This window comes from Podarcis filfolensis (assembly GCF_964270895.1).
Source record: "Podarcis filfolensis genome assembly, chromosome: 2".
In the NCBI taxonomy this organism is placed as follows: domain Eukaryota; kingdom Metazoa; phylum Chordata; class Lepidosauria; order Squamata; family Lacertidae; genus Podarcis; species Podarcis filfolensis.
In genome coordinates this window covers 83,551,198-83,569,490 of record NC_139605.1, presented here as the reverse complement: position 1 = coordinate 83,569,490, position 18,293 = coordinate 83,551,198, and the positions used below count along the sequence as shown (strand labels likewise).

Sequence of the window (18,293 nt, the reverse complement as noted above, 5' to 3'; positions counted from 1 at the left end):
AATGTCAGTATCACAACCAGTTGTGAGCCAAAAATCTAACAACTTAAGTGTCTTTAAGGGGTGAATTTGTTCGATCTGATGCACAAAGAGAAAAGTTGGTTTTCTCTTTAGAGATACTAAAACTGTTCAGTTAACAGCATGAGAGCAAGGTTTGGGCTCGGTTAATGAAGCTCATGGAAAGTCATGCTGAGACTTGGAATTTGTTAAGCACCAGCAACAATTGCTAATGATTTATGCTAAAATGAAATGTGTCAAGGAATATTTATAGGATATGTACCTCCCAGAAAGTGTACACTCAGGCTGGTGCATGAGAAATATCTTCAGTGGAAATAATTAGAATGCCATAAGGATAGATTATATAGTAAAAACACTGGGCATTACCCAGTGAGCAGAGGGAGCAATCAGGGAAATTGGACAGCCAAAGTTAAGTGGGTGAGGGCTTGTCCACTGCCTGGATTGGATAACTCTGGAAGCCCCATATAAGACACTCTGAGGGCTTTTCAAAGGATGAACTGGGTATAAGTAAAATGGGTTTTAAAGAGAGCAATATCAAAGTGTACAGAACAGCAAAGGTCCACACTGAAATGCCATAATGCCCACTACATGCAATGTGCTTTCAGATGGTGATGGACCTGAAAACTAAGGATGGGGAGGATTTCAGTTCAAGTCACATTTTAATATTAATATAAATCTACTTAATTCACACTTCCTGAAACAGTATGTGAACTGATCTGCAGCTGTCCTTCAAAATTCACACTTGCCTGATTTTTTCAATGCAGTTGTCCCACCAAAGAAAGTGTACTAAAATGTGTATATTCTGGAAGAGTGTGCATAAAAAAGCACATGTCAGTGCAGGTATCACACAATAATGCATTATATAGGGAAAACATATATGCAAAATAGGCAACACTGCATACCTAAATGTCCTTGTTAAGAGAAACATGTGCTTAAATGCTGGCAAATTTCCACGAGGACTTTAAAAAAGAAACCAATGAGGAAATGCAATGAACCAGATTTAAAACTGGAAAAACGAGAAACAGAAAGAAATAGAAACAGACAAATTTGCCCATCTGTACCCAATATTCCCAACCAAAGAGCTGTATTCCCATGTGGGTAACCTGGGCCATGCTTGCTTGGGGCTGATGAGAGTTGTAACTCAGTAGCATCTGAAGGGCCAAAGGTCCTCACATCTGCTCTACTGCCCCAAAGTTCTTCCCTGGCACCACCACTGCTAGCACAAGTAAGGCAGAAAGAAGTCGCTCTGTGATGACTCCTTATGAGTGAATAAGCCATTTATTCATTTGGTTTGGCCAGTCTTTAGCTGGGTCCTGGCTCCTTTTGGACAGTGAAACTGTGCTAGAGATTCTGCTTGTAGAGTTTTCATCACAGCAGGCAAAATAAAGTTGATGCTCTCATCCCCCAGAATGCCAAGAGAAAAAGTATTGCTCTCTTATCTCTCCCTTGCAAAATAACCTGTCAAAATATGAGTTCCAAGAGGGATTTTTCCTGCATGCCTTTAAGTCAGAACAACAGCCTTGACTGGTTCCAACAATATACAAAAGGCGGTGTTGTTTCCTCCCCATTGGCTCCCAAACATGGGGGAAAGGACTTGAACTCCTGCATATCACAAACGCTGGTCATATGGGGAGAAGTTCACTGAAAGAAAAGCCCTCCGAAAAGGAAAAGAAAAGGCTTGGCGCCTGATCATACAATTTCCCTTGGTTTTCCCAAGCACCAAGTGAGAGGCTCATGTTCTCACAACCAGAATCCCATTCTAATGGTGTCAGTATGGGATCCCACCACTCCAAATGGGTCCCAGCTACATTAGAGCTAGCAACCATACCACATATACAAGGGTGTGCCCTGTTGCAAGTTCTGACATGGAGTATGCACGGCTCTGCATGGGTTTGGCTATGTTAGAAAAGACGATATTGATGTGTTGTAGCTGGATTCCTCTTGCAGATTGGGATGAACCAAGGAGGCAAGCATGAAGTCAGTGGTGTGAACCTGGGTCCACAAAGGCAACAAAACAACCCCCTGCACAAAAAAGGCTACAACCAGGCTTATGTTCAGCATCCAGATGTTTTCTGTTTCTATGAAAGGCCTCATCCAGACTTAGTCTTGTCCTGCCTGCCGCTTGTCCTCCAGGAAAACTTGATCTGACCGCTGAGTCAGAGCAAACATCTGTTGGGTTTTTCTGGGGATTGATATTTGCTCCAATTCTGTGCTAAAGAGTGGGCTTTCCTGGAGAAAACCACTTGGACCTGTGCTTTCTAGGCACGGGACAAGTAGGAGTGTGGATGAGCAAGGTTGAGCTTATTTTCCCAGGCTGGTGTCCCTCTATCATGGTCCCTAACACTGCCCCTCCAACTAAAGTGGTGGCAAAGGGTGGTAAATGATCTGTGATGTTAAATGGGTGGTGGAATGCCACCAGTACCAAAAAATCAGCTCCTAGCAGGCATAGGCAACAATTCCTAAGAAGAGAGTCATTGCAGTGGCTTCGTCCCTGTTCACTTTTCCTGGCTAGAGCCCAGAAATGGAAGGGCGGTTGCTAAGAAGAAGTAGCAGGAAACAAATGCAAGAGATTTGGACGGTGCCGATCTTACTCAGCAGCACATTGTTCAAATGCTTCCAGAATCAGTTGCTATATGCTTTGGAGCAGGGGTCAGCAAGCTTTTTCAGCCGTGGGCTGGTTCACCGTCCCTCAGACCATGTGGTGGGCAGGACTATATTTTTTGGGGAGAGGATGAACTAATTCCTACGCCCCACAAATAACCCAGAGATGCATTTTAAATAAAAGCACACATTCTAATCATGTAAAAACACCAGGCAAGCCCCACAATAAGCCAGAGATACATATTAAATAAAAGGACACATTCCACTCATGTAAAAACATGCTGATTCCCAGACTGTCTGCGGGCCGGATTGAGAAGGTGATTGGGCCGCATCCAGCCCCCGGGCTTTAGGTTGCCTACCCCTGCTTTGGAGTTTCATCTCCCTGCGCTGCCACTTTATAAGCCAATATACCTGCTGTGCTTCTTAGAGAGCAGTGCCTGTGCTGCCCTCTATTGGTTGCTTAGCAGTAGGGAACATTTCATATATTGCAAACCTGGGATCCGACCACCCACCCACTGCATGAAGCCCACAGTCACGGAATGGATGGAATCTCATCTCACCAACTGCAGGACAGTCTGCTTGCCTATCAGGCCTGGTTATACTAAAGGCGCTTCATCATATTTTCTGATTCAGTGGGATTGCCAGCTTCACGGCCTGCTTCTGTGCCTTTAACAGAGGAATTAGCAGGCGATAGCATTTACTGGCATGCTGTGAGAAGCTTTCCCCCAGCGGAATCCCTGTTTGAGTAAGCTGCTGCTAAAGGCACAGTGGCAGAGGCTCATTAAAATGCTAGCAGCCTTGTGCTTCAGGAGCTGTTCCTGCTGGTGACATCCTTGTGAGAACTACAGCCTACACAAACAGTGTGACATTCCCCTAATGAGAGTCCTATACATTTCAGCATCCTAGCTAAAATGTTGCTTGTTGTTTGAACATTGATATCCTGCATTTCTGCGATGAAATACTCTGGGCAGCTTATAGATAAAAATGCAAAATGCAACACAATTAAAATAAGTCCTGACCGTAAAGTGAAATAAACAAACAGCAGTGAAACATCACCCTAAAAATTGTATCAGCAGCAGCCCACTAAAAAAATACAACTGAAGGTTTTGACTTAAAAGAGCCCCCCAGAATAGAGCAATCTTCATGGCCCATTTAAAAGTGGGGGTCAGGGCCTATAAAGGGCTAGCCCAGGCATAGGCAAACTTGGCCCTCCAGATGTTTTGAGACTACAATTCCCATCATCCATGACCACTGGTCCTGTTAGCTAGGGATGATGGGAGTTGTAGTCCCAAAACATCTGGAGGGCCAAGTTTGCCTATGCCTGGGCTAGCCTAATAATACAATCCCTTTTCAGCTCTGTCCCCTGCAGCCTGTCCTTAAAAACCCCAAAATTTCACTTAGCCATGTGATGTTCCTGGGTGGCTTAGAATAAATTGTTAGCTTTCAGGCTTCATTTCCCATGCAGGATTTTTATTTTTGTTTTAATAATCGTTAAAGGCAACTTAGCAGGGCTGATGACTAAGAAGAGTTGTATAGTACAGGATATGCAAGAAACGGAATGGAAACACATAATAAATACATTTTCAGCACAGGTGAGGCTCCTTAATAGCTCCAAGTTAAAAGCAGCTCATCCATTAGAAACAACTGAAATTGAGAAGGTTTTGACAGATCTGAAATTATTTATGAGCATCTACGAGTGGCACCCCATAGAGTGATTCCAAGCAGGAGGTATGTTTAGAAAATATTCTGTCGCTGAAGCCAATTCAGATTAATCATGCAAATAAGTGTATCCCTTCTGACAACATCTGTGGCTGGACTTAGGGCTGGGCTATCATCAAATTTGGTATGAACCACCCAACTCAAAGTCTTGGGTGTCTAAATAATGCTGACTCAAGGCTTGGAAGGCCATTCTTCCCAATTGTGATGCACTGGGCAACAGGCTGGTTGCAAAGGACACAGAACTTGGTTGGAGCTGGGGGAAAGAACTTGTGAATCAGATGAAACTCAATGCGATTGCTGCATAAAGGATATGTAAGTTACCCATGTTGTCAGTATCAAATCACTGCTTTGAATGAGCAGAGCAACTTTTTTGAGGGAAGGAGTATGCGGTATGCACAAAGCTTTTGCATTTCTGTTACTTTTGCAAGCATGGAAGAGGAAATGTATATGCGCCCATTATGTGTACTTATATCTCCAGATCAGGGATTGTGTGAGTATTCCAATCTAAAAGTGAATCAAACATTTTAAAGCAGGAGGATACACTAACTACAGGGGCAGCTTTGGGGCTGAGCCCGAACTATGTCTGTAGCTTGGTTTTTTCCTCCATTCATTAGTACCTTGCTGATTAGCTCAGTTGGTTAGAGTGTGGTACTGATAATGCCAAGGTCGTTGCTTTGAACACTGTATGCCTTTGCATATTCCTGCATCGCAGGGGGTTGGGCTAGATGATTTATTTATTTATTATTTTCATTTCTATGCCACTTTATGTTTTCAAGAAAAATCTCAAAGCAGTTTACAGCATATTAAACATCAATAAAACAATCCAGAATCAAACATTTCTCAAGAAAGTCAAATATAAGGTATACAGTCAAAGCAACATAATTAACAGGAAACTAAAATATTATCTGAAATATATCTTTAAAATATGATTCTATGATTTTTACTCCTTCGCTCAGAGCTACCACAAGTTCCTGAAGTAATTCCTGAAGCACATTGAAAGAAAACCCTTCTGCTATTTTTCTCTTGGACATCCTGCAGGTGGCGCTGTGAAGCTTTCCCAAGGCATATCAAACTCAATGCAACTCAAAGGTTACCCTGATTCTGTTTGTGTCTTGCAGCAAAAGTCCTGTGTGGTATCCTCGGAAGCGACAGACTTTTTACGGCACAATCTTTCATGGACTCAAGCCCATCTGACAAAGTGGACTCTGGGCCACAAAAACTTATGACATAATAAATCCGTTAGTCTTTAAGGTGTCACAAAACTTTTGTATTTTTTTTAAATTCAGCTCAGAGCCTATAGACTTGACAAAGTGCTATTGTCAAAGTAAAAAAAAAAGACAGATTCCTTTCAATACCAACATCCCACAAGGGATCTATAAGATGAAACAGATGTCCCCTGTACATCATGGGTGGGCAGACATCAGGCTTTCAGGATCCATTTTATTTTTTACTAGAATCCTGAGGTCCACCAACTAGAGCCAGGTGCAAAACAGCAGCTCAGCCTGGCAGATGCATGTTGAGAAATGAGGACTGTGATGCCACTGAACAGATGCTTAGGCCAGCAATTTGAGATCAGTACCAGAACCAAGCTCTCAAGTCCTTTCACACAATAATCCACGCCTGGTTTTCCCCACAAGCATTCTGTTTCAGCAATCTAATTGAGAGGTTGTTGCAATTGTTAGACAACTAGCCATCAGGAACTTTTTCAGATCTACCACAAATGACCCATATACAGTGGTACCTCGGGTTAAGAACTTAATTCATTCCGGAGGTCCGTTCTTAACCTGAAACTGTTCTTAACCTGAGGTACCACTTTAGCTAATGGGGCCTCCCACTGCCACTGTGCCGCTGCCGCACAATTTCTGTTCTCATCCTGAAGCAAAGTTCTTAACCCGAGGTACTACTCCCGGGTTAGTGGAGTCTGTAACCTGAAGCGTCTGTAACCCGAGGTACTACTGTAACTACCACTAGAACCCAGTCTACCTTCCAGCTTCTACTTGTACTCCTGCTTTTACCACAATGCGGCAAGACAGCAATCGAATATCTGCTGTAATAAGCAAATTTGACTCCCATCATTGGGTTCATTGCCATCTGTCCTGACAATTCATGGCACATTGAGAAAGGCAAGCTGCATGGCTTGTTGCTAACTGCTTAACCTAGTCTCTTTCCCCCAATTTTGCAAGTTGTTTTAATAACAAAAACTTCACTGCACTCTAAGGCGGTAATGCGAACTCATCCTAAGTCTCTCCCATCATATCATATCTTCTACAGCACCATTTCACCATTTTGACTACAAGTTTCCCACCTCCCTAATGGCTGCACTTTTTCAGCCTGGATTCCACTTATTCCTAGTGTGGATCCAAAAGGAGACTTATGTCTGGCCTACAGTACCAGTCTGCTTCCTGTTTCTACACCCCAGCTAACATGCATCCTCCAAGAAGACTGCTATAAGGAATTATCCCCCTCCCCAAAGCCAGCAAACAGCATAGCTCAGATGAAGCAAGGCAGGAAACACCTGGGTTATCCAAAGCTAGCAAGCCTTCTCCAGACACAGGATGCAATCCCCCAAACAGTGGGCTTCCTGCCTTCCCGTGGAAGTGGGAGAAGGAAGCCCAGTGTCTCAGAGGTCAGAGCAGAACGCTAATGAAAGGGAACAGCATAAACACACTCACGGGTAACTGGAAGACAGCGCAGAATATGATAGATCTGCCATTGCAAGAAAATGTCTCGTCTACACTGCTGCTTGCCCCATGTCTAGAAAGCATGGGTCTGAGCAGTTTTCCACTTGTCCTTTGCTTTCCAGGCATACCTCTGAGCGTTTTTGCATTGGCCCTGCAGCTTCCCCTCCGGAAAACATGTTCTTTATTGCTGAATTGGAACAAATGGCAATCCACAGAGAGCGCAGTTACTGTTTGGTCCAATTCAGCAGTAAAATGTGGGTTTTCCCAGGGGGAAATGGTGGGGCAAACAGAGGTGTGGATGAGCCCCAAATCCTGCCGCTCTCTTAGGCACGTTGGGTGAGGATGAGGGAGAGGGCTTACACAGTGTCTGCTCCCAAACTTTGCAGCTCCTTCTCTAGAGAACTCTCTCCTTGTTGTTCTTACGCCAGCAGACTTTTGTTGGAACTGACTGTTTTTGAGGAAAGGGCTTCTACTAGTGCTATGCTGTTTTTACTATCTCTATTTTTTTTATTGCTTTAATTCTATTATAGTAAAATTACTGTGGCCCTCCAAATACAGCTGGACTCCAACTCAGCCCCAGCCAGCTTGGCAAAATAGCCAGGGATGATGGGAGTTGTGGTCAAACAACATCTGGAAGACCAAAGGTTAGCCCCTGTTTTAATGCTTTGGCTATTTTAACGTGTTTTAAACATTTCACTGTAAGCCTTCCTGAAAACGAATTTCTAGAGTGGGATATAAATCTCAATAATAAATTATTACTGAAAAATAATAAAGAAGAAAAGAAGCCATGGGGCAAAGTGCACAGAGCTGAGGACATAACAGTTTAGTTAATTGGTTTTAAATGTTTTATTGATTTTATCTTTATTTTTAATGATGGCTTGAGGGAGGCCTATTTGTTTTTAATCTCTTTGTATATTTTAGTTGTGATTCACATGCAGTGGTACCTCGGTTCTCGAACGTAATCTATTCTGGAAGTCTGTTCAAGTTCTGAAACGTTCGAAAACCAAAAATGAAAGCTATATGGAAAACTCAGAATGGAAGCCTCATTTCCTGTTCGACCTCCAAGGCACATTTGAAAGCATTTACTTCTGGGTTTTCAGTGTTTAAGTTCCAAAACGTTCAATTACGGAGGCGTTTGAAAACCAAGGTACCACTGTGTAACTAAATTTGTTCACCGCCTGGGGAATTTTTCCGCCTTTAAAACAAGTATGAAATAATGAATAAATCAATAAAGACACTGAATTATCTAGAAATATAGGAAGCTATGTTAGCAAGTCGCATTTTGGGTTCTTCTAGCTCAGTGTTGTCTACACACTGTCTGGCAGCAGCACTTGGGAATTTCAGACAGCAGCCTTTCCAGGCTGTAGCTGGAGAAGTTGAGGGTTATATCTGGGACCTTCTGCACTGAAAACTTGTGCTCTACCACTAAGCCACAGCTCTTATAGCTACCTATCCTTGTTTATTGCCCAGGGGTTTCTGTTGTACACTGCAGATATTTTCTATTAGCATGATGGCAGGTAAGTGGAATTCACTCTGTTTCCTGTAAACACAGGTGGAGCACAATGCATAGCCAGCCCAGGTCATTCTTCTCTCTCAGGTGAAGGACAAGATGGTGCCACCGAGCCATTCCAAAAGCCAACTGGACTAGCAGCTGAATATTACTTCAATACAGACAACAGGATAGTGTCCTTTTCTGCACCTGAGGCTGTTTACTTCAAGTATTGCCTCTTTCCATATGAACCTACCTGAGATCATCTTGAGAGGCCCTCCTTCGTGTGCCTCCTCCTTGAGAGGTCCAGAGGGTGGCAACACGAGAACAAACCTCCTCTGCAGTGGCTCCCCATCTGTGGAATGCTCTCCCCAGGGAAGTTCGCCTGGCACCTTCATTATACACCTTTAGGCGCCAGGCAAAAACATTCCTCTTTAACCAGGCCTTTGGTTGATCTGATTTACATCCTATGCCCTTTTAAAATGTGGATCTTTTGGGGGGGGTATTGGGTTGCTGTTTTCATTTTCATTATGTATTTTGTGGTTTTATATCTTGATTTTATTCTGTGAACCACCCTGAGACCCACCGGTATAGGGCAGTATATAAATAATAATAGTAGTAGTAGTAGTAGTAGTTATGGGGGTGCAGATCAAGTGGCACACACAGCTCCTCCAATAGGAGGGTACAGTCAAGGGGGCCAAGAGGAGGGGGAGCTAGATAGGGAGGGGGACTACCACTGCTGCTCCCTAGCATCTGCCATCTGAGGCAGTCATCTCACACTGTTTCATGGTAGGGCTGGCCCTGAAAACATACTATGAGGAGCCAGGAAGTCTCACAAACAGAGACCTGTTATCATTGCCAGTTCAGACAATGGAGCTAGGGTGGAGGCAAGCTTTGGAGTTCACATTGTATCTGTGATTGCTCTCTACAGTTCAGGAGGACTTCCAGTCTCTTGGCAAGACTGTGGGTTTCTAAAAGACAAAGACACTGTCAGATTTGATCTATGCTTGCCAGGCGATCTGAGAACAAAGTGGAGGTAACGGCAAGTGGGTGACCTTGGTGAGATGTTGGATGGTGCTTGGTGGCTGCTGGCAATCATTGCAGAACGTCTGTGCTGCACAGAGGCAGTCTGTGTTCTGCCTCAGAGAATGAAGAGTCAATGCAATAAGGACCAGGACGCAAGCAGAATGGTGAGAAGACTCAGAAATGAAACCCAAAAGAGGTCCAGCAGTCAAAGCTGAAGGACGCTCCTAGCCACACACTGCATCTTTAAGTGTACACTTAAAACATCTGGGAATGTGTTGAAGGCCAGGGTGTAAATCTCTAAAATGAATTGAATCAATGAATAAAGTGTACACCTAAACTTGTAAAACATAAATGTGACAAATTCATGCATCATCCAAGTACATGCATTGGAACTTTTTAAAACATTTGGTTTTAGAATAGTTTTAATACGTTGCTGCTTCCATTGCATCCTCATTGTGCTGTATGGTTGAGCTCTTCTGGGTAGTGTGGGGCCTCTTACACTCTGGCCCGAAGGTGGCAGAACTGACAGTAGCTAGCTGAGACTTGTTTACAAAGCATTTTGAGGATGAAATTGCTTACATGCACTGGGATCTTGTCTCTGCTGTTAACAGCAGATGAACCTCTAGTGCTGTTGTGTTGGATGAGTTTCACTTAGTAAGGCTCAAAGATGCAGAGAAGTAAAGGATGTGGACGAGGTGCTTGGATCAGTCAGGGCAACCACTTGCACTCTGCACACTCCCCCCCCCCTGGCTGATAAAAACTAGCAGGGAGGGGACAGGTGGCTCCTTGCGAGATGGGGTGGTCCCTGCTTGCTTGAAAGAGGTAGTAGTTAAACCACTCCTCAAGAAACCCTTCCTGGATTTGGAAAATCAAGGAACTATCAGCCAGTAGGCAATCTCCCCTTCTCGGGCAAGGTTCTTGAGTGGGTGGTCATGGAACAGATCCTTGTGCTCTTGGGGGAAACTGATTTCTAGAGCCATTTCATTCAGAATTTAGGCCCTGTTATGGCACAGAAATTGCTTTAGTCGCCCTGTATGATGACCTCTTCCAGGATAGAAACAGGGGAAATGTGTCCCTGTTGATTCTCCTTGACCTCTCAGTGGCTTTCAATACCATTGACCATGGTATCCTTCCAGAGTGGCTGTCCAAGTTGGGGTGGGTGGTACCATTTTGCAATGGTTCTGGTCCTACTTCGATGGCTATTTCCAGAGGGTGATGCTTGGAGAGTGCTCTTTGGCTTCATGGAGCATTCAACCTCAGGGTTCAGTTTTATTTCCCATGCTGTTTAGCATCTACATGAAAGTGCTGAATGGAGTTATCTGGAGTTTTGGAGTACGTTGTCAACAAATATGCTAATGACACACAACTCTACTTCTCCTTTAAATCTGCAGCTGTGGCAGTAAGATATGCTGGTTCATTGTCTTGCCTCAGTGGACTGGATGAGAGCCATCTGAAGCCCTGGAGAGCTGTTGCTATTCAATCAGTACTGTCAACAATACTGAGCAATGGTCTGACTCTGTATGGGGTAGCTTCCTGCACTGTAAGGTAACTTCTTATAATCCACTGTGTCCCACTGGTATAGCGGTGGTGGCCCTTGCCCTTCTTCTGACAGGAAATGCTCTATGGAGAGGAGGGGACCAAAAAAGGAGGAGTCAAGGAGGGACAGTAGCGGTGGGGAGTGAGCAAGGCCCCTATTTTAATCTGAGGAATGTTGGAGGGTATGTACACATGTAACTGAGGGGCAGAGTTAAGGACATTTGGGCACCGTGGTTCAAGATTACCATACTTTCCTTGTTTTTAATTTGAATTCTCCTAGCTTTTAGTGCTTACCTAGTGCATTTCCAGCACTAGGTTTTGTTAACCTCTCTAAAGCATGTCGCTGTTAACGTCTGGATGTGCACAAACACCACAATGGAGCCTCCGATCAGGAATTCTCCCGTGCTGTTTCTGTGATGGACTCTGATCGGGGAATGCTCTGTTATACAAGAAGATTCTCCTTGCTTCAAAGCTCTCTGTACTGTAGTCCATTGATTTATGGCAGTAGAGTCAGCAAGGCCAGGCATATTCTGCTTTACAAGCGCTGGAACTGCTTCCCTGGTGTGGGTTTATGAGTGACTGACACATAAGAGAGGCTCCAGCAAATGAGGGGGAGGGAGGGGCTGCACTGGAAGCAGAAGTTAAAGTTTCACACAGTCAGTAAACAGAATTCCACCATGAGGCTGCAGACAAGCCCTTGGCTGGGCCCAAGCAGTGATGTCACAACAGGCAGAGGTCTGGCTGGCCTTCCACGTATCTAATTTTCCCATATATGGGCAGGGAGAACAATCGGACTTCTGGCAAGCAAATCAATAGAACCAGATGGTGGGCTCCCAATTAGAGATTAGGCGCATTCCAATCCAGCACAAATAGACCATCAATCATACAGGAAGGAGGTATTTATAGTTCCTATCACATTCCTTAATTAATTCAAAATGGCCAGGGCAGAAAACACAATCACAAAGGGGCGATTTCATTCTGAACTCCTGCCTTTCTTCGGCAAAGCAGCATTCCTTGCTCAGAGGGAGAGGAATTGGGAAGCCACAAGACAGATGTTGGCTGCATCGCTCTGTGCTATTTGGGGGTAAAAAGAGAGCTGTGCAGCAGAGAAGCAGAGCGATTCTAGCTACATTAGCATGTTGGTTGGTCCAGAATGTGAGTCTGCATATATCTAAGCTTCCCGAATGGGATTAGGCAAAGCCTCTCCAGACTACTCCAATGTCTGGTCTTCAGTTGCCGAAAGATGTGTGAATGGGAAGTTGCATGGCATATCAAAGCAACAAGTGGAATTCAACATCGGGCTGCTAGGGTCATTCCTTCAGCACAAGCCTTTCTGCTTGCCACATCAAACAATCTCCACTCACCTTGCATGCTGTTCTAGGCTTCCACCACCAGACTCTGTAGTCCCACCCACTAATGCACAAGACCAGCCTTTGCCAACCTGGTGCCCTCCACATGTTGTTGGACTACAGCTTTCATTTGCCCCTGCCAGCACACCGATGGGAGGTGCAGCGCAACTGCATGTAGCAGTCACTAGGCTGGCGAAGGGCCACCCCCATTTTTACCTGTGAAATCTGTTGGAGCTAATGGAGAACTGAATGGACACTTGCTGTGCTGTCCTGCAGCAATGGCAGCTCGGAGCACAGGGCCACTGCTCAAGGGCCACCCAAGCATTGCCTTGACCAAGGGTCCACAGATCTAAAGCTGACCATCTGCGCAGGCAGCTTGCTGTCCCTAAAGCAGGAAAAAAATCCCTTCATCTTTCATGCAGAGAATTTCTCCTGACAGCCTCCAAAACGCTGTGATTAGTTGCAGACTCTTTGCAGAATTGTCCTGGAATGAGAAAAGATCCTCTTCAAAGCTCAGGCCGCCCCCTTCCCCTTGCATAACCAGCAGCACCTCTGCTTATTCTTTCCTTTCAGCATTTCTGGCCAAAATAAAAGAAAATGTCGACCTTCTGCTGTGAAGTCTCCTGTCTTAACAAGCTACTGCCACAAGCTGTTCCTACTGTTGGGTTTTGCAGAATAATGTATAACAGGAATATTTCCAGGCGCCCAACAACAGCATAACCATCAAGAGGGGAGGAGAAAGGAAGGGTGGTTTAATGATAAGCAGCTAAGGCCAAGGGATCCCAAGGATATTGCACTGAAGGCAAAGGTCAAAAGGTCAGGCAGGCAGGCTGTGGGCTTATCAAGAGTCAACCGCCAGAGACGGGTGGGTCATTGCTACTGACGGCTAGCCTTGGATGCAGACAATGTGGGTGCTATTCTTAGCTTTGACAAAAATGTCCAGGCTGGCCTTTGTGTAATGCAGGGGTAGCAGTCAGCGTGGCACCCTCCTTTTGTTATTGGACACAACCCCTGCCAGTGTGGCCAATGATCAGAGATTATGGGAGTTGTAGTCCAGCTACATCCGTAGGGCTGTTCGTTGGTTACCCTTGGTGTAACGTCTAGAAATGTGCTCTAAAAATCCTGTTTTGCAATAAGCTTGAAGCACTGGGCTCTGGAGCAGATCCAGCTCAGCTTGGATTGTTGCACCATCTCTCCCTCCCCCTCTGCAGAGTGCTAGATTCAGCCTGGAAACCATGAAATATTGGTTGCTGGCGTAAACCTTATTTGTTTCCAAATAAACCTGTCTGCCCAAACCAACTACATCTGTGTCTTCTGGTGCCCACGAAGTATGCTACACTGTGCCAATTTCTGTCAGCTTCCTTGCTGTGTTATAAGGGCAAAAGTCTTGATTTGTGAGAGGGGGTGGAAAGGATGTGGCAGTATGAAGAATATCACAAGAGCCAGGAACATACTTCGTTTTAATGGCTGGTCTGCAAATGCCCCATTAGAATGTAAGCTCTCCTTTCCACTTGGTGCTCTAGCTTTTCAGGGTATGATCAACTAAATGATATGAACAAACTGAGCGTGTCATCATTTCACTGAAACCCTGTAGCATCATTTAGCTGTCTTGTTAAATGGAATGTGAAGATTTCCCCCCCCCCCGACTCACACATGTCTCCCCCAAATCCAACCCAGTGCATAGATGGGATTGAGTCCGCACAACTCTTTCTCATCCACCTGGCATGCTGTTCTCACCTCTGCCATCCCTACAGGTAAATGCAGGGATGGAATGTCCAAATGCTGCCCACAGTGTACAGTGTAGGTGGAAATTGCACGGCTGATGTTCTGCTTTGAAAATCAAATGTGGCTTCCACCTACGTTCCACCGATGCACTGAATTGTATGTGCACAGGTGACGTTTGGATGCTCCATTCCTATGCGTGTATGCAGACCTGCATAGTGGATGGATAGCTCCATCCCTCCACACATTGTTTTGGATGAAGGGAAGGCACATCATTCGATCCAGCCTAAAAGGAAATTACCTGCACAGGCTTGAGAAACAAGTAGGGTCTGAGATTTTTTTCTCACCAGCTCTGCTTCTTTGCGTTTAAGCAATCTGATGAGAACATTTAAGATAAAGTGTGTGGGAGGAGGAATTTCAGGTGCCTAATTTCTGCATATTAAGCTACTATTAAAAGCGCAGAGCCGCTTGAAAACCTGGCAACCACAAGGACTTTGGTGGTTTTTGTACTAGCTCTGTCGGAAGCTGAAAGAAGAAAGCATTGAAAGAAAATGCTCTCAGCATCTGGGGCTTGGTGTGACTGTTCCTTGGATCTTGGCAGGCCAATCAGCCAGGATTTTATAGGGCCAGCCAAAGAGCCATGCTTCTAGGCCTCCAGGGCTGGTCCTCCCATGAGGCAGGGTGAGGCAACTGCCTCAGGTGGCAGTACCAACAGGGGCAGCAGATGTGGTCTCCAAGGAACACATTGCTTGCTGCTGCCTTTGCAGTTGTAGTGAGCTCCTTGGAGGACCTGCCTTCTCCTTGGCAGCCCCCCCCCCAAATGCCACCTCTACAACAGCCTCTTGGCAAATTGGGAGGTGCTGCTGGTCTCCTCCCGCCTTTGTTGCCAATGTAGGTATTTATCCCCCCCACCCCCGTTCCCAATGTAGACCTTTATATCCCCCTTGTTCCTGGTGTCAATCTTCACTCACCCTTTCCTTCTCTGGCTGGGGGGGATGCCATTTTGTGATTTACACCAGGTGCCAAAATGTATTGGGCCAGCCATGTAGCCTCTTGCCACAACAGAAGGCTGTAAATCCAGCAGGAAAAAAAGTGGGTGGGTATTAGGGTTTTCATCCCATTATTTCCACTTTTGTGGGGGTGGTCATCCTGTTCCTTTAAGGACAGAGGACTTACAGAGATGGCCTAAAGACACTCTGGAACCTGAGGTCGGCGGCTGAAAAGGTGTTCCCACCTTTGATCAAAATTCAATGATCAATTAAATAATGGACAGTTAGCTGCTCTTTCATTGTATCCTAAAATCATCTGCTGCCTCACCTTGTGTAAAAGTAGTACTGGCCCTGTGTGTCCTGAGTAGGAGTGCCCGGTCACAATATGCGGACAACTTCTCCTGTTGATGAAGCAGAACCACCTTTTCCCATCCCATCCCAATATCTTGCCCACCTTATGATGCAATCAAAGCCTACCTTAAGGCAGGCAGCCCACCAAGAAAATTCCAGGGCATCTGTTCCTTTAAATCTGCTACTTTAAAATAAAATAATCAGTATTTATATGAAATATAAATTCCATTTATATGAAAATGGAATAACTCAGCCTTTCAGTGTAAGCTTTTTGTAAAATGACTGATAATTCTGGTAGGACTATCTTGCCAATTCTTCCACTATTCTGGCTGGGCCATCCTTCAGCATCCCTCTCAAAGCAGAGGAGTGTAGAGTTGAGGATTCTTAAAGGTGAAGACGTGCTGATGGAGAAAAATGCCACATGGAAAATGCCACATGAAGGGCTCCTCAGCAAACCACAGTCTTTTCATCTGCTTCTCTCTCCTTAATGCTGTAGAGCAGAGTGGCATAGTGGTCAAAAGGACCTGGGAGAAATGGCTAGAAGCCACAGCTGCCACATTCCTAGATTCAGCAGTGAATTTAGAAGTACGCGAGAAATATCCAGGTGGCAATCGGATGGAGTATTGAGCATTTCTGGACACTGAAATTGTTTTCTAGCTCCTTTTTCATACAACAGTGTGGGGGGACAACTCAGGCCTGTCTTTATATTAAACCAGAAGCTGTGGCCCTATTTTAAATAAAATAAATGCACTCTGAACCTGCTCAGAGAGCTCTGTTGTCTACACCCACTTTTGAAAACAGGAGCTGCTTCTTACCAAAAGGGAAAGCCCCTTAACACTTGCTTGGAGGCACTGTGTGTTTAGATGGCGGGGTGGGGAGGGGAGGGGGAGGGCATGCTTTGCTTCCCTCTAGGGACTTTAGAAGTGGGACTTTGGGGGCTGGCCCCATATTTACATTCCACTTTGTCTGGAGCTGCAATCTGGCCCCTTTCATCTTATATTAAATCACTCAAAAGAATCTGCCGTGAGGAGCTACTAAGGGGCCAGGAAAGCTGCTCTCTCTGTAAAGTGTGATAAAAATCTTCCTTTATCTGATTCCAAGGAGAAGCCAGTCACAATATTTACACAAGCCTTATGTAGCGCCATTGGTCCCTATAGCCACAACTCTCTGAAGCAGAGGCTGCACCACACACACACACACACACACACACACACACACACACACACCTCCCCGCCCTCCCAGCTTCTAGCACTCACTGGCTGAAATTACTCACATTCCTGGGTTTACTACTTCACTTTCCCACCCAGAGATGCTGGCTGCAGCAAATCATGTTTCTTAGACTGTGGAGAGATCCTGTCAGTACTTGGAACAGTTGGGCCTTGAGCACTTGGTTGTCTGTCTCCATAGAATGAAAGCAAGATGTATTGTACTTGTACAGACGTTCAGCCTTTAGCAGCAGCCAGCTCTGCGTGGGGTTCCTATTGCCTCATCCTCTGTCCTGCAGCAAAAGCACAACACCGACAACTTAACGTGGGCAAGAGGAGCCTTGCTGCAGTGGAGTCTGCCACACTGACAGGCCAATGAAGCCCACATAGCCCTTAAGAAACAAAGGAACAAACAATACAGTGGAGGGGCAGATGGAAATGCACTGAAACTGAGAGGAATTTGCGCCTGAAATTCTGGAGTGCCATTGCTGGTCAGTGAAGACCATACTGAGCTAGATGGTCTGACTCAGCGGAAGGCAGCATCCAAAGAGAGAGAAAATGTTTTCTTCTTACACCATGCTGACATGTTCCTCGCCACCTCCTCCTTTTTCTCTTTTATAAAGTGCAACATGGAGACTTCATATAGTTGAGCCAAGAATTCTCCATCCCCCTTAATTAAAAGCAAAATGAACTTTAAATGGCAAAACATGGTGAGCAGAGTTTTGTTTCGCCGGTCATTAAGTATGGTTAGAACCACTGTCTAATAGCTGCTTGGGACATCTGCACACTCATGTTACACACAGGAGCCCGATAACAATGGTGCCACCACTGTAAGGGGTGAACCAGATCCTACCAGTGCAGATTCAACCAGATTCCATCTAGCTGACTGGAAGCATGACTGGAGGCAAAGATCTGAGCCTCCTGGCCCACATTGCAAATCCCTGAGTTCCCAGTAATACCAAACTCCATGGGGAGGCTAGTGCAACCTTTGTTGTGTCTGCCCTCACACACATGTAATTCCCACCTTACACGTATGAGCCTGAGGTTGCACAGTGCATCATTTGCTTAATTCCAGGGCCCTCAAATCCAAGGTCAACCGTCCTCACCAGATGTTATGAAGTTGTCCTTGATAGTGATGTATTCAAACTCTGCACTACATCCTTGTAGCAAATCTATAGGGCAAAGTGAGAATCATCATGATCTATACCAGCGGTACCCAACCCTGGTGCCTGGTGTTTTGGACTACAACTCCCATCTGTCCCAGACAGCATGCCCAATGGTCAGGAATGTAGTCTAACATGATCTGGAGGACACCAGGTTTGGAAAACTGGTATGTTCCTGGCTTCTTTTAAAAATGCCTTCTATCCTTTAAAAAAAGTAATATTTCATTTTCAGATTCGTGATCGTATCTCAAGCTGTTGTACACACCTCGATTTTTGGTGTTATGGTGTCTTCCATGGGAGTAAACATCTCCCTAGACAGGAGTTAATTAGAATAAAAAGATTTGCTTGAAGCCACTTCTTGGGACTAAGCCTGCTAAACAGCACATGTTAATATTTTAGTTCGCCTTCTTTCTTGTATCTTGGATTAAGCTGTTCTGCAAGGATCAA

General features: G+C 45.1%; 1 long non-coding RNA gene across 1 annotated transcript; it reads left to right on the top strand.

Moving 5' to 3' along the window:
• Nucleotides 1-617: 617 nt before the first annotated feature.
• Nucleotides 618-5,585, top strand: LOC310756256. Its single transcript, XR_014544777.1, has 2 exons — nt 618-717; nt 5,374-5,585. It is a non-coding gene; the product is annotated as an uncharacterized lncRNA (long non-coding RNA).
• The last annotated feature ends 12,708 nt before the right edge of the window (nt 5,586-18,293 follow it).